Source organism: Cervus canadensis, chromosome 21 (genome assembly GCF_019320065.1).
Source record: "Cervus canadensis isolate Bull #8, Minnesota chromosome 21, ASM1932006v1, whole genome shotgun sequence".
NCBI classification, from domain to species: domain Eukaryota; kingdom Metazoa; phylum Chordata; class Mammalia; order Artiodactyla; family Cervidae; genus Cervus; species Cervus canadensis.
The window spans coordinates 29930039-29944256 of record NC_057406.1 but is presented as its reverse complement, the minus strand read 5'-3'; the positions used below and the strand labels follow the sequence as shown (position 1 = coordinate 29944256).

At 36.4% G+C, this 14218-nt stretch overlaps 1 protein-coding gene and 1 non-coding gene across 3 annotated transcripts in view; one reads left to right on the top strand and one right to left on the bottom strand.

Annotated features, from left to right (window-relative positions):
• Positions 1-14218, bottom strand: part of LOC122423921 (solute carrier organic anion transporter family member 1B3-like) — a 61748-nt gene that overhangs the window by 36083 nt on the left and 11447 nt on the right. The window lies entirely within an intron of this gene.
• On the top strand, positions 3032-3134 carry LOC122424175. Its single transcript, XR_006264359.1, has one exon. It is a non-coding gene; the product is annotated as a U6 spliceosomal RNA (small nuclear RNA).

The following is a 14218-nucleotide window of genomic DNA, read 5'->3' as shown; positions in this document are numbered from 1 at the left end:
ATGCCTGCTGCTTGTCTCTGGGACCTGTCTTGATCCCATGATCACTGGCTTTTGCCTTTGAAGCATCCCTGGAGTCATGTCCATGTTTTTCCAGCTTTCTTCTCCTGCACTTGTATTAGACTGTGATTTCTTTCTTTAGCCTAATTCTTTTTCCTTCTTAGTTTTTCGAAAACTGTTTCTGATTTACAGAATGTATTTTTTCTTGTTTTCTAGCACATCCACAAGTTGCTTTTAATATCTTTTACATTTTTATTAAAATTGGTAGGGGGAGGACATGGCTTCAGCCTTATTATTCGCAGTGTGCTATATTGAACTAGAAGTCAAGTTCTACCTTTCTTCTAATAAATAGAAAAAGATGTTATGAGGCTTTTAATTAAACTCAGATCCCTGACACATTATGAGTATATACACCATAAATGGTTTTTGGTTGTTGAATAAATTGTTGCTCCCTGGTTATAAATACGGTGTAGAGTTTACATGGAGTGAAACCTCTCATTTTTTAGATTTTCAGCTTTTAGATGGAGATAATTACAATAAAATTGTTATGAAGACTAATTAAAATAATATACATAAAATTTTTGGCATGTAATAAGCATTGATAAATGTCTGATTTTATTATCACTGTGAGCTATCTTCACTCAGCTTTTGGCTGTAAATTCATTCAGTTAAATATAGAACTCTGATCATTTAGCCAAACACATGTTTTGTCAGGAACTATTTGAGCTGCTGCAGAATCAGTAATGAGCACACTGACAAAATGATTTATTGATTATTAAAGAAATACTGAGGCAAATTTTTATCTAAGTCCTGATCATCAAAGCTCTAATTGGTACAATCAAAGAGGAGGGGCTTTCAGAAAGTAACAGGACTTTATCTCATTAAAGCAGATAACAAGTGTGACCAGAAGTAAAGCTTGTCTTATACAAGAGAAGCTTTCTAAAAGTTCTGAAAAATGTCCATATTTTCAATGTCGATATTTTTGTCAATATTTTTGCAATGTCCATATTTTTGCAATGTCCATATTTTCAATCTTAAAAAGAAGATTAACTCAAAACAAAAGAGAGATTCAATAAAATCAAAATTTGTAAATTGGTTTTACAAAGAAGAAAAGAGTAACAGATGCAAACACAAGGGCTACAATAGGATTCTTCTTAAACTAGGATTTTAGAAGGATATGGAATGAGTTACTGTAGATAGATTTATAAATGTGCTTTCTTTTATTCCAACTGTAACCTGAGCTGTGAGCATTTTAGCCATGTTCCTAATGTGGGGCTGAAGTTCAGAGAAAGAATGGTATGGTAATTTTCTTAGAACATAAATAATTAAGTAATAAAAAACCAATTTCTTCAATGAAAAATATTAAAAGACTGATGCCATGAGGATAGGGAATTCAAGACTGAGAGATTTCAGAACAGAGATACAAATATTCCTAATTATCAAAAGCATTTTAAAATATCACAGGCAGAAAGACACAACGAGCCCTGAGATAAAAGGTAAAGTCGGTATTTACCTGCAATAGTGGCAGGTCAATTCTTTGTTTATTATGGCAAGAGCTCTAGAATTAAGGTCAGAAGGCAGTTCCAAGTTTCCACATTGCCTTGCGTACAGCCATAATCAACAACATAAACTCATTTGAACCTTAATTCACTTACTCAGCAAATATTAGTTGAGCAACTACAGTATGGTAATTATCTCCACTAAGCCTTGGAGTTGGAAAAAGACACAGCGTAAGAAGGGAAGCAAAAACAATTAAGACATAATAAATGCCCCCAAAGAATGAATGTCTTCCTGGTCCAATGAACTAATAATGCCAGTATAATAATGTAATGAGTACTGCGGTTGCTACACATTTATAAATCCATGAGTATGCAGGACAGTGGTTAATTCTATCTGCAGAGGTCAAAGTTCCTATAGACGTGGTAACATTTGAACGAAGTCTTTAGGGAATAAAAGAAGCTTAGAAACCAAACAAGAAATAAACATTTTAAACAAAATAGGAAACTTACAGAAAGCTCAGAGTAGTGGAAGAACACAGATCATTTGCAAAACAAAAAGAATATCTGTGGGTGAAATATAAGGATAGAAATATGCCAACTGCGGCGAGATCAATCGGCATTTTAAAATGTGACCTAAGGAAATTAAATTTTAGAGGGCTAATTCTGTAGTCATGAGGAAGATGAATTTATGGCAAAGACGTTAGTTAGGAAGCTGATTTCGGAAAGAAAGATGAGCAGAGATGGGAAGAGGGGAACAGAAGGTTACAGACATGGTTGGGAGAAGTTTAAGAGGAGAACCAATAAAATGTGGGAATAATGGAATATAAGTATTCTGATTTTGTTTAGTAGTTTGCTTCATTTTATGTAGTAATACTATTATTTGGGATGAGAAAAAGAGAAGTCTTAGGGAAGACAATGAAACCATCTCCTCACAAAGGAAATCTGAGATGTCTAAAAGTAAACTTCTACCTGATAGGCACAGGTAAGGCAGGTTTGGTGCTCAAGAGAGAGTTTTGTATGGAAGCAGTTTTGAGATTTACCAGTGGATAATTGTACAGTTAATCCATATTCAGGCTTGTTACATTAACAGCTTATTCCTACCCTACTGCACCCTAACTTTTCCATAACTCTCTCCTTTTTTTTTTCCTCAGTAAAAACCAAGATTTGTTTACATTTCCATGAATCAAATCTTATTTTTTGCATTATTCTTCTTATGTACCCTCAGCAGGCTGAGGGTGATTTTTAAACATTTAGTTCTCCAATGTAACTGAATAAGTTCCCACTGGATTGATCCTGTAAAGTCTTAGGGGAAAACAAAAAAACACCCCAAAACATAGGAGAGCAAAAACAGCTGTCAGAGTCTGGAGAGGAGTTAACACTTAAAGGAGACACCTAAGGTTCTTTTTCTTAAGGCTTTAAGGCGAGCCCACGGTTAGCATTATTCAGAAAAGTCAAAATTCTTTTAGAAAACTCACAGGACTTTTGACCTGAAGAATAAGAAAAAAGAGTTTAGATTAAAATTTAGGGGAGAGTGTTTGCTTTGGCGGCAAATATACTAAATTTGGAACAATACAGAGAAGATAAGTATGGTCCCTGCACAAGGATGACATGCAGGTTTGTGAAGTGTTCCATATTTTTTATGATGCCTCTTTAAAGTTTACGAAATATATTAAAGTGTGGATAGACAAGAGGAAATTAACATTTTGCCTGAGATTTAAAAAAAGCCTGTAGGTCATCAGTGTAATGTTCTGATCAAAATGTATATGTAAGGGCTTCCCTGGTGGCTCAGTGGTAAAAGAGTCTGCCTGCCAATGCAGGAGACACAGATTTGATCCTCTCTCCAGGAGGATCCCACATGCTTTACAACAGCTAAGCCTGTGTGCCGTAACCACTGAGCCTGTGCTTTAGAGCTTAGGAGCCACAACTACTGAGCCCAAGTGCTGCAACTACTGAAGCCTCTGTGGCCAGAGCCCGTGCCACACAACAAGAGAAGCCACTGTAATGAGAAGCCCATGAACAGAACTAGAGAGTAGCCTCCACTCACTGCAACTAGAGAAAAACGCGTGCAGCAATGAACAGCCAGCATATATACATACATTTTAGAAATGTTATGTATACACATATGATTGCAACTGTATTATCTTAACTCTCAATTTTTTATCTAAATATACCCTTGCATCAGAGGAGCCAAAGCACTTGGATCAGAAAACCTGCTTGTATTTTTGCAATAAATGTTGATCTAATCTGAAAAATAAATTCAGGGGAGAATCTCATAAAGGAGAGATCCAGAGAATGGAGGCCTTAAATTTTGTATGCAAACTGTTCAAATAATTGACCTCTGAACAATTTAAGCTACCCCAGCTAAGGATAAAGTAATTGAACTGAGATTTGAACTATTGCCTAAGAGATAGAGATTGCAATTTCAGGTCAACAAACTTAATTGCCTTGTAACACAAACAAAAAATATCAACAAACTTTGGAAGAATATAACAATGTCCAAAATTACCAACACATGAAGAGCCAGGAAAATGTAGCCAATTCTCAAGAAAATTAACAATCAACCAGGTCCAACCCTTAAATTATCTTAGTAACTAACACATATGTTACTATTGCTGGACAAGAATTTTAAAGCAACTACTCTAACTGGGCACTCTGATGTAGAGGAAAGTATCTCAAAATGAAGGAAACGAAACAGAACATTTCACACACAAAAAAAACACTGAAAAGAAGCTATAATAATGAGAAAAATGCACTATCCAAAATAATATGCATAATAAAGATGCTAATTTATACCACATCTTCTGAATAGATGTATGTGTACTCTCTTTGTAATCTGTGCTTTCCTATGACACAGATATTAGTATACATGCAAATTTTCTTAAACAGAAACTATAAACAGTCAATACATCCTTTGAAAAATGTTTGATAGCAGAGATAAAGATGAAGGTTTGCATCTGACACCCTACAGAACACTTAGTTTATCCTCATTCACTAGATATTTCTTTTTCCAATTAATGCAGGAAGGACATGAAACAATTTGTTATTATCTAGAAGCTAATATTTGCTAGGATGTATTTCAGGTATTCTACAAGTATTATTTCTAATGCTCACAAAAGCCTTGCCTGTCATGCATTTCTGTCTTCAGAATAAGAATAATAAAGTTTAGAGATGCAAAGTTATTTAACCAGAGGAGTACAGATAAAAATGTAGCAGAACTGTAGTTGAAATGCAAGTATTTCACACATGAAAAGCAAAACAGTTCTTGGATCTGATATACTCACACATTTTTCCTTCATCTCTTTATCATCCTAAATCACATCCTTGTTATCTCTCACTTGGCTTTTTTTTTTTTCTTAATGATATAGATTCTGACAGGTATAAGGTGATATCTCATCATAGTTTTGATTTGCATTCCTCAAATCATTAATGATATTGAACATCTTCCAGTGTACCTTTCTGTATCTATGTAGGTATGGCCTTTCAAAGGCCATCATATGTCTTCTTTGGAAAAATGTATTTCAGCTCCTCTGCCTATTTTTTTTTTTAACGAGGTTGGTTTTTTTGTTGTTGTTGTTAAGCTCTGTGAGTTTTTTTGATATATTTTGGATATTAACCCCTTATCTGACATAGGATTTGCAAATATCTTCTCTCATTTAGTGGATTGCCTTTTCTTTCTTTCTTTTTTGATGGTATCCTTTACTGTGCAGAAGATCTTTTGTTTGTTTATTTTTGCTTTTGCTTACCTTGCCTGAGGAGACATATCCGGAAAGTATTGCTGAGACCAATGCCAAAGAGTGCATTGCCTATCTTTTCTTCCAGTTTAATGATTTCAGTTCTTACATTTAATTCTGATCCATTTTGAGTTGCTTTTTAAAGCTGTCTGCTCCTGGACATCTGTTTTTGGGACTTTCTTGATTACTATTTTAATCTCTTCACTAATGATCAGTCTGTTCAGAATTTATATTTCTCCACAGTTCAGTCATGGAAGGTTGTATGATTCTAAGAATTTGTCCATTTTCTTTCTAGATTGTCCAATTTGTTAACAAATAGCTGTTCATAACATTCTCTAATAATTCTTTTTATTCCTGGGGTATCTGTTATTATTTCTCCTCTACAGTTCTGAGTTTATCAGTCTTCCCTCCTTTTTTCATAGTGAGTTGAGCTAAAGGTTTGTCAGTTTGCTTATCCTTTCAAAAACAAGCATTTAGATTCATTGATCTCTTCTATTGTCTTTTTTAGTCTGATTCATTTATTTCAGCTCTGATATTTATTATTTCATTCCTTCTACTGACCTTGGGCTTCATTTGTTCTTCATTTTCTAGTTCCTTTAAATGTGAGATTTTATATATATATAAAATTTGTTAAAGTAGACCTCTATTGCTAAAAAACTTCTCTCTTAATACAGCTTTTGCTGCATCCCATAAATTTTAGTATGTTATATTTTTATTTTAATCTGTCTGATTTTTTTTTCCTTTGAAGTATTCATTGAAGTTGTTCAGTAGCATATTGTTTACTCTCCAATATTTGTGATTTATCCAGCTTTGATTTATAGTTTCATGCTATTGTAATTGGGAAAAAATGTTTGATATGATTGCATTCTTCTTAAATTTAGCGTTTTGTGTCCCAACATGTGGTTCATCCTTGAGACTGTTCCATGTGCTCTTGATAAGAATGTGTATTCTGCTTCATTTTGATGGAATGTTCTAAACAAATCTGTCAAATTCTCTGGCCTAATATATCATTTAAGACTGCTGTTTCTTTGTTGGTGTTTTGTCTGGATGATGAATCCATTGATGTAAGCAGGGTGTTAAAGTCTCATTATTGTGTTGCTCTCAAATTCTCATTAAGTTTTTTTATATTTGCTTTACATATTTTGTTGCTCCTATTGTTGCATATGTATTCATCACTATTATGTCTCCTTTATCATTGTATAATGCCTATCTTAGTGCCTTGTTATTTTATTTACCTTGAAATTCATGTTGTCTGATAGATATATGGCTACACTTGCTTTTTCTATATGCTATTTGCTTGAAGTATAATCTTTTATTCATTCACTTTGAGCCCATATTTGTCCTTAGAGCTGAGATGAGTCTCCTGGAAGGAGCATATAGTTGGGCTTTATTTTTAAATCCATCCAGACTGCCTTATCTGCCTCCTGAGAAATCTGTATGCAGGTCAAGAAGCAACAGTTAGAACTGGACATGGAACAATGGACTGGTTCCAAATAGGGAAAAGAGTACTTCAAGGCTGTATGTTGTCACCCTGCTTATTTAATGTTTATGCAAAATGCATTAGGTAAAATGTCGGGCTGGATGAAGCACAATCTGGAATCAAGATTGCCAGGAGAAATATCAATAACCTCAGATATGCAGAAGACATCACCTTTATGGTATAAAATGAAGAGAAACTGAAGAGCCTCTTGATGAAGGTGAAAGAGGAGAGTGAAAAAGCTGGCTTAAAACTAAAATCATGGCATCTGTTCCCATCACTTAATGGCAAATAGATGGGGAAACAATGGAAACAGTGACAGACTATGTTCTTGGGCTCCAAAATTACTACAGATGGTGACTGCAGCCATGAAATTAAAAGATGCTTGCTTCTTGGAAGAAAAGCTATGACCAACCTAGTCAGCATATTAAAAAGTAGAGACATTACTTTGCTGACAAAGATCCATTTATTCAGAGCTATGGTTTTTCCAGTAGTCATGTATGGATGTGAGAGTTGGACCATAATGAAGGCTGGATGCAGAAGAATTGATGCTTTTCAGCTGTGGTGTTGGAAAAGACTCTTGAGAGTCCCTTGGACTGCAAGAAGATCCAACCAGTTCATCCTAAAGGAGATCAGTCCTGAATATTCATTGGAAGGAATGATGAGGAAGTTCCAATACTTTGGCCACTTGATGCAAAGAGCGGACTCATTAGAAAAGACCCTGATGCTGGGAAAGATTGAAGGCAGGAGGAGAACGAATGACAGAGAATGAGTTGGCATCACTGACTCAATGGACATGAATTTGAGTGAACTCCAGGAGATGGTGAAGGACAGGAAAGCTTGGCATGCCACAGTCCTTGAGGTCACGAAGAGTCGGACATGATTGAGTGACTGAACAATTGACAACAAAGCCACCCTGTGTTTTTTTGCATTGGTGAATTCAATTCATTTACCTTTAGGGTGATAATAGATAAATGAGGCCTTAGTACTGTCTTTTTGTCTTTTGTTTTCTGATTTGTCTATATCTCCATTTTTTTCTTTTTGTGGTTGTATTAATCATTTTAGTTTGGTAGGTTTTTTTTTTAATCAGGTTTTTCTGCTTCCTCTTTTTTATGTTTTGTGTCTCTGCTCTAGATTTATGTTTCATGGTTACCATGAGGTTTGTATAAAATATCTCAAAGACAAAATAATCCTTTTTCGGCTGATAGCACCTTATCTTCATTTGCCTATATCAGTCCCATTCTTTTCAACTTTTATGTTTCTGCTATCTCAAATTATCCTTTTTTATGTTGTGAGTTTGTTACCAATTTAAGGAGGTACAGTCATTTGTATTACTTTTTTCTTTAACCTTTATTCTATAATGAAGTGTTTAAAATTCTATTCTGATATGTAGTTGCAATTTTTAGACTCTATTTATCACCTTCAGTTCAGTTCAGTCCAGTCACTCAGTCGTGTCCGACTCTTTGCAACCCCATGAATCGCAGCACGCCAGGCCTCCCTGTCCATCACCAACTCCCAGAGTTTACCCAAACTCATGCCCATCGAGTTGGTGATGCCATCCAGCCATCTCATGCTCTGTCATCCCCTTCTCCTCCTGCCCCCAATCCCTCCCAGCATCAGGGTCTTTTCCAGTGAGTCTCAGTTTTATATACCTTTGACTTTTTGTTTTTGGTAAAAGACTTTTTGTTTCTGTTAAAAGAGTTTCAGTGTTTCTCATAAGGCAGGTCTAGTGTTGATGAAGTCCTTCCACCCTAGTTTGTCTTGGAAACTCTTAATTTCTCCTTCATATCTGAATGACAACTTTCTAGACGTTATCATTAGCTAGCTAAGATATTTTTGGCTGACAGTTTTTTTTCATTTTGAAAATGTCATTCCACTCTCTCCTGGCCTGTAATTTCTATAATTTAGGAAACCGTCTTTCCTTTGTAGGTTACCCTCTATTCCTTCCTAATTGCCTTTAAAAGTCTTTTTGTCACTGACTTTTTTTTTTTTTTTCTTGTCACTGACTTTTGATAGTTTTAATATAATGTGTCTTAGAGAACATCTTTTTGTGTTGAAGTAATTAGGTATCCTCTTAGGTTCATAGAGAATGAATATTCTTTGTTGCATTTCCAATTTCTGCCCCACATTTGGGGAGTTCTCAGCTGTTGTTTCTTTAAGTAAGCTCTGTTCTCTTTTCCCTCTCTTCTTCTGGGATACCCATTATGATAATATTTCCCTTCATAAAAGAGTCAGGTATTTCTCAAAGAATTTCCTCATTTTCTTATGTCTTAATTATCTCTCCTCCTTTATCTATATCATTTCTAGATTTCCACCTTTCAGCTTGCTAATTCTCTCTCATATTGTCTGCTCTATTTTTAGCACCTACTAATGCATTCTTCATCTTGTTTATTGAGTTTTCCAGTTCCAGAATTGCCCTCTCTCTCTCTTTTTTTGTTAAGAATTTTGATCCTTTTTAGTAAAGTATCCCTTCTGTTCATTCATTTTATTCCTGCGCTTATTGAATTGCCTTTCTGAGTTTTCCTGTAACTCATTCAGTTTCTTCATGACATTTTGGATTCTCTATCAGTTAGATCACTATACTCTGTCACTTTAAGAAAATTGTCACCTTGTGACTCTGAGATCGTGGATGCCTTGCTGCTGTCAGTGTCACCACGTAGGTCACTGGAATGGCAGGATCTCCTTCAGCACAAAGACTTCTTGACCACAGAGAGAGGGAAAGCATAGACTGGAAGCTGGGTTTTCAAGTGCCTCTGCTGTGTTCAGGGTTATCAGATTCATGGGTGTACCTATTGTGGGTGGGAGGTGTGGCTCAGAGTTGTAGGCACCTCCCAGAATAGAGGAAATCATCACAGACCCTGTTGCCGTTATTGCCCAATTTCCTATGGATTCGGACATTGCTATGCCTGAGAGGCTGGAGCTATGTGCACTGCTTCCCCTGAGGCAATTAGATTCTCTGAGGCTATTGGCTCAGCAGCCATAAATGGGGGTCTGGGATCATAGGAACTGCCTCTCCTGTCCCCCATTCCACCTCTTCTATGTATTCCAGTCCACTCAACTTTGGATGTACAGATGCATGGATTCTCTGGCATCCTGGTGTGTTGTGCAGAGTCAGCTTTGCTAGGCAGTGGATGTTCTACTGGTTGGAGATTTAAGGGGATGGAAAAAGGGAGACTCTCACTTTACCATGATTTTAATGTCACCCAATTAGTCTTGCTTTCAGAATATTTGTAATCTAAAATTGGGCTTGCCCAATGGCTCAGTGGTAAAGAATCTGGCTGCAATGTGGGAGACACAGGAGATGCAGGTTTGATCCCTGGGTCAGCAAACTCCCCTGGAGGAAGAAATGGCAACTCGCTCCAGTATTCTTCCCTAGAGAATTCCATGGACAAAGGAGTCTGGTGGGCTTCAGTCCAAGGGTTGTGAAGAGTCGGACACGACTGAACAAATGAGTACACACATAATCTCAAATCACTGTGCTATTTGTATTATTGAGACAAATTTATTGTTTTCTTCTAAGCTTTAAATTGTATAATTTCTGAGAAGAATTCCTAGCTAGAATGCTTTGTGAATGGCATTATTATTAGACCTTAGTTTCCATAAGGTTTAGTCTAATTTTTAAATGAATCTTGGACCTCAAGGAGATCAAACCAGTCAATCCTAAAGGAAATCAGTCCTGAATATTCACTGGAAGGACAGATGCTGAGGCTGAAACTCCAATACTTTGGCCACTTGATGTGAAGAACTGACTCACTAGAAAAGACCCTGAGGCTGGGAAAGATTGAAGGCAGGAGGAGAAGCAGATGACAGAAGATGAGATGACTGGATGGCATCACTGACTCAATCGACATGAGTTTGAGCAAGTTTCAGGAGTTGGTAATGGACAGGAGAGCCTGGGGTGCTGCAGTCCATAGGGTCACAGAGTTGGATGCAACTGAGCGACTGAACTGAACTGACCTGAAGTATTATTGATTAAATATGCTACTTCCAAACAAGATTGGAATACAATTTATTGATATGTTTCAGAAAAATTAAGTTCTTGATATACTGTATCTCTTTTTTTTTTTTAACCCTGACTTTATTTCGTATATGGACTTTATATCTTATAATTCCCCTCTTCTTTCTTCTAATATCCCCTACCCACTACTTTGTTTCTCTTAGCAAAGGTAGAAAATTATTCATGGATTACCTGGTATGCATGTGATGCAAGAAAAAAGAATGTATTTTGCAATCAGATCTAGATCCAGTTGTCTTGTTTTTAATTTCCTAACCCAACAAAGATGAAAAAAATTACACAGTTCACTGAACTTCAGTTTCCTAATCGATTAAAAGATAATACAAAATAGTTAGGTTATTTATTTTATAGGGTCATTGTAAGGTTCAAAGGAAATTATGTTCATGAGCTCATGGATGTGTTTGTGAAAGTTTGTCAATGCACCAAATGTATGTAATTTGCAAGGTCATTATAGATTTATTCTCTTTTTTCTTTTTATTAACATGACTTGTTTTTAAAGCTTTGCTCCATTCACACTCTGCAAATATATATATTTTTCTTTGCACTAGTGGAAGAAGAGTGTTAAATGTCAAAGCCTTTCCTACCACCCTCTGTAAGACATATCATAACCAAGTTAGAATCATTTGTATTATAGAGTTAAAAATATTAAAAAGAAAAAATATTATAAAGTGCTTATCTAATACCTGGGCTTCCCTCATAGCTCAGTTGGTAAAGAATCCACCTGCAATGCAGGAGACCCAAGTTTGATTTCTGGGTTGGGAAGATCTGCTGGAGAAGGGATAAGCTACCCCCTCCAGTATTCTTGGGCTTCCCTTGTGGCTCAGCTGGTAAAGAATCTGCCTGCAATGTGGGAGACTGGGTTGGGAAGATCCCCTGGAGAAGGGAAAGGCCAGTATTCTGGCCTGGAGAATTCCATGGACTGTATAGTCCATGTGGTCGCAAAGAGTTAGGCACAACTGAGTGACTTTCACTTCACTATCTAATACCCAGCCCAAAGATTTAATTTTTATTAAATATTAACCTTATGTTTTAAAAAAATATTTTGATGTGTTTTAATGTGTTTGATGTCTTTGATTTTGATCTCTTTGATTGAATTTTGCTTTATGTAATTTTAATACATTGGGAAAATCACTTAAAATTTTTTTGATATTTGATATATTTCTTCTTTTTTCCATTATGTACTAATTACAGGCAATTGTATTGCCTTAAATATCACTTTGGAAAATTATCTTGTGGCTAATTCCTTTTTTTTTTAAACAGATTTTATCATTTTAAATTTCTTTTTTATCTGTGCATTTGATTTGATTAATTTCTGCCAAATTCTATATATTCATTGTCATAATCCAGAGCTTTTGGTAATATACTGGTTGTTGCCTATGTGATTAGTTTTAGTGCCTACCAATTGTAAAAAGCTTTATGAAAATTTGAACTTCTTTTGGCATAAGCTATTTCCTTAATTATTTAAATACATATGAATGCTGGGAGGAAAAAATGATAAATAAATAATTTAAGAATATCTATGTAATGTGCCACACTAAGGCACTGTATGAAAAATTATGGATGGAGGTTTGTGACATTGTATAGGAGGCAGTGATCAAGACCATCCCCAAGGGAAAAAAAATGCAAAAAGGCAAAGTGGTTATCTGAGGAGGCCTTACAAATAGCTGAGAAAAGAAGAGAAGCAAGAGGCAAAGGAGAAAAGGAAAGATATACTCATTTGAATACAGGGTTCCAAAGAAGAGCAAGGAGAGATAAGAAAGCCTTCCTCAGTGATCAATGCAAAGAAATAGAGGAAAACAATAGAATGGGAAAGACTAGAGATCTCTTCAAGAAAATTAGAGATACCAAGGGAACATTTCATGCAAAAATGGGCACAATAAAGGACAGAAATTTTATGTACCTAATAGAAGCAGAAGATATTAAGAAGAGGTGGCAAGAATACACAGAAGAACTATACCAAAAAGATCTTCATGATCCAGATAACCACAATGGTGTGATCACTCATCTAGAGCCAGACATCCTGGAATGCAAAACCAAGTGGGTCTTAGGAAGTATCACTACAAACAAAGCTAGTGGAAGTGATAGGATTCCAATTGAGCTATTTCAAATCCTAAGAGATGATGCTGTGAAAGTGATGCACTCAATATGCCAGCAAATTTGGAAAACTCAGTGGTGGCCACAGGACTGGGAAAGTTCAGTTTTCATTCCATTCTCAAAAAAGTCAATGCCAAAGAATGTTCAGACTACCACACAATTGCACTCATCTCACACGCTATCAAAGTAATGCTCAAAATTCTCCAAGCCAGACTGTGAACTTCCAGATGTTCAAGCTGGTTTTAGAAAAGGCAGAGGAACCAGAGATCAAATTACCAACATCTGTTGGTTCATCAAAAAAGCTAGAGAGTTCCAGAAAAGCATTTACTTCTGCTTTATTGACTACCCCAAAGTCTTTGTGTGGATGACACCAAACAGTGGAAAATTCTTCAAGAGATGGGAATACAAGACCACCATACCTGCCTCCTGAGAAACCTGTATGCAGGTCAGGAAGCAACAGTTAGAATTGGACATGGAACAACAGACTGGTTCCAAATAGGGAAAGGAGTACGTCAAGGCTGTATATTGTCACCCTGACTATTTAACTTATATGAAGAGTATATCATGCAAAATGCTAGGCTGGATTAAGCACCAGCTGGAATCAAGATTGCCGGGAGAAATATCAATAACCTCAGATATGCAGATGACACCACCCTTATGGCAGAAAGGGAAGAAGAACTAAAGAGCCTTTTGATGAAAGTGAAAGAGGAGAGTGAAAAAGTTGGCTTAAAACTCAAAATCCAGAAAACTGAGATCACAGCATCTGGTCCCATCACTTCATTCCAAATAGATGCGGAAACAATAGAAACAATGACAGACTTTACTTTCTTGGGCTCCAAAACCACTGCAGATGGTGACTGCAGCCATGAAATTAAAAGACACTTGCTCCTTGTAAGAAAAGCTATGACCAACACAGACAACATATTAAAAAGCAGAGACATTATTTAGCTGACAAAGGTCTGTGTAGTCGAGGCTATGATTTTTCCAGTAGTCATGTATGGATGTGAGAGTTGGACTATAAAGAAAGCTGAGCACCAAAGAACTGATGCTTTTGAACTGTGGTGCTGGAGAAGACTCTTGAGAGTCCCTTAGACTGCCAGGAGATCCAACCAGTCAATCCTAAAGGAAACCAGTCCTGAATATTCATTGGAAGAACTGATGCTGAAGCTGAAACTTCAATACTTTGGCCACCCGATGTGAAGAACTGACACCTTGGAAAAGACCGTGATTCTGGGTAAGATTGAAGGCAGAAGGAGAGGGGTACGACAGAGGATGAGATGGTTGAATGGCATCACCAAATTGATGGAAATGAGTTTGTGCAAGCTTGGGGTTTGGTGATGGAGAGGGAAGCCTGGTGTGCTGCAGTCCATGGGGTCACGAAGAGTTGGACACGACTGAGTGACTG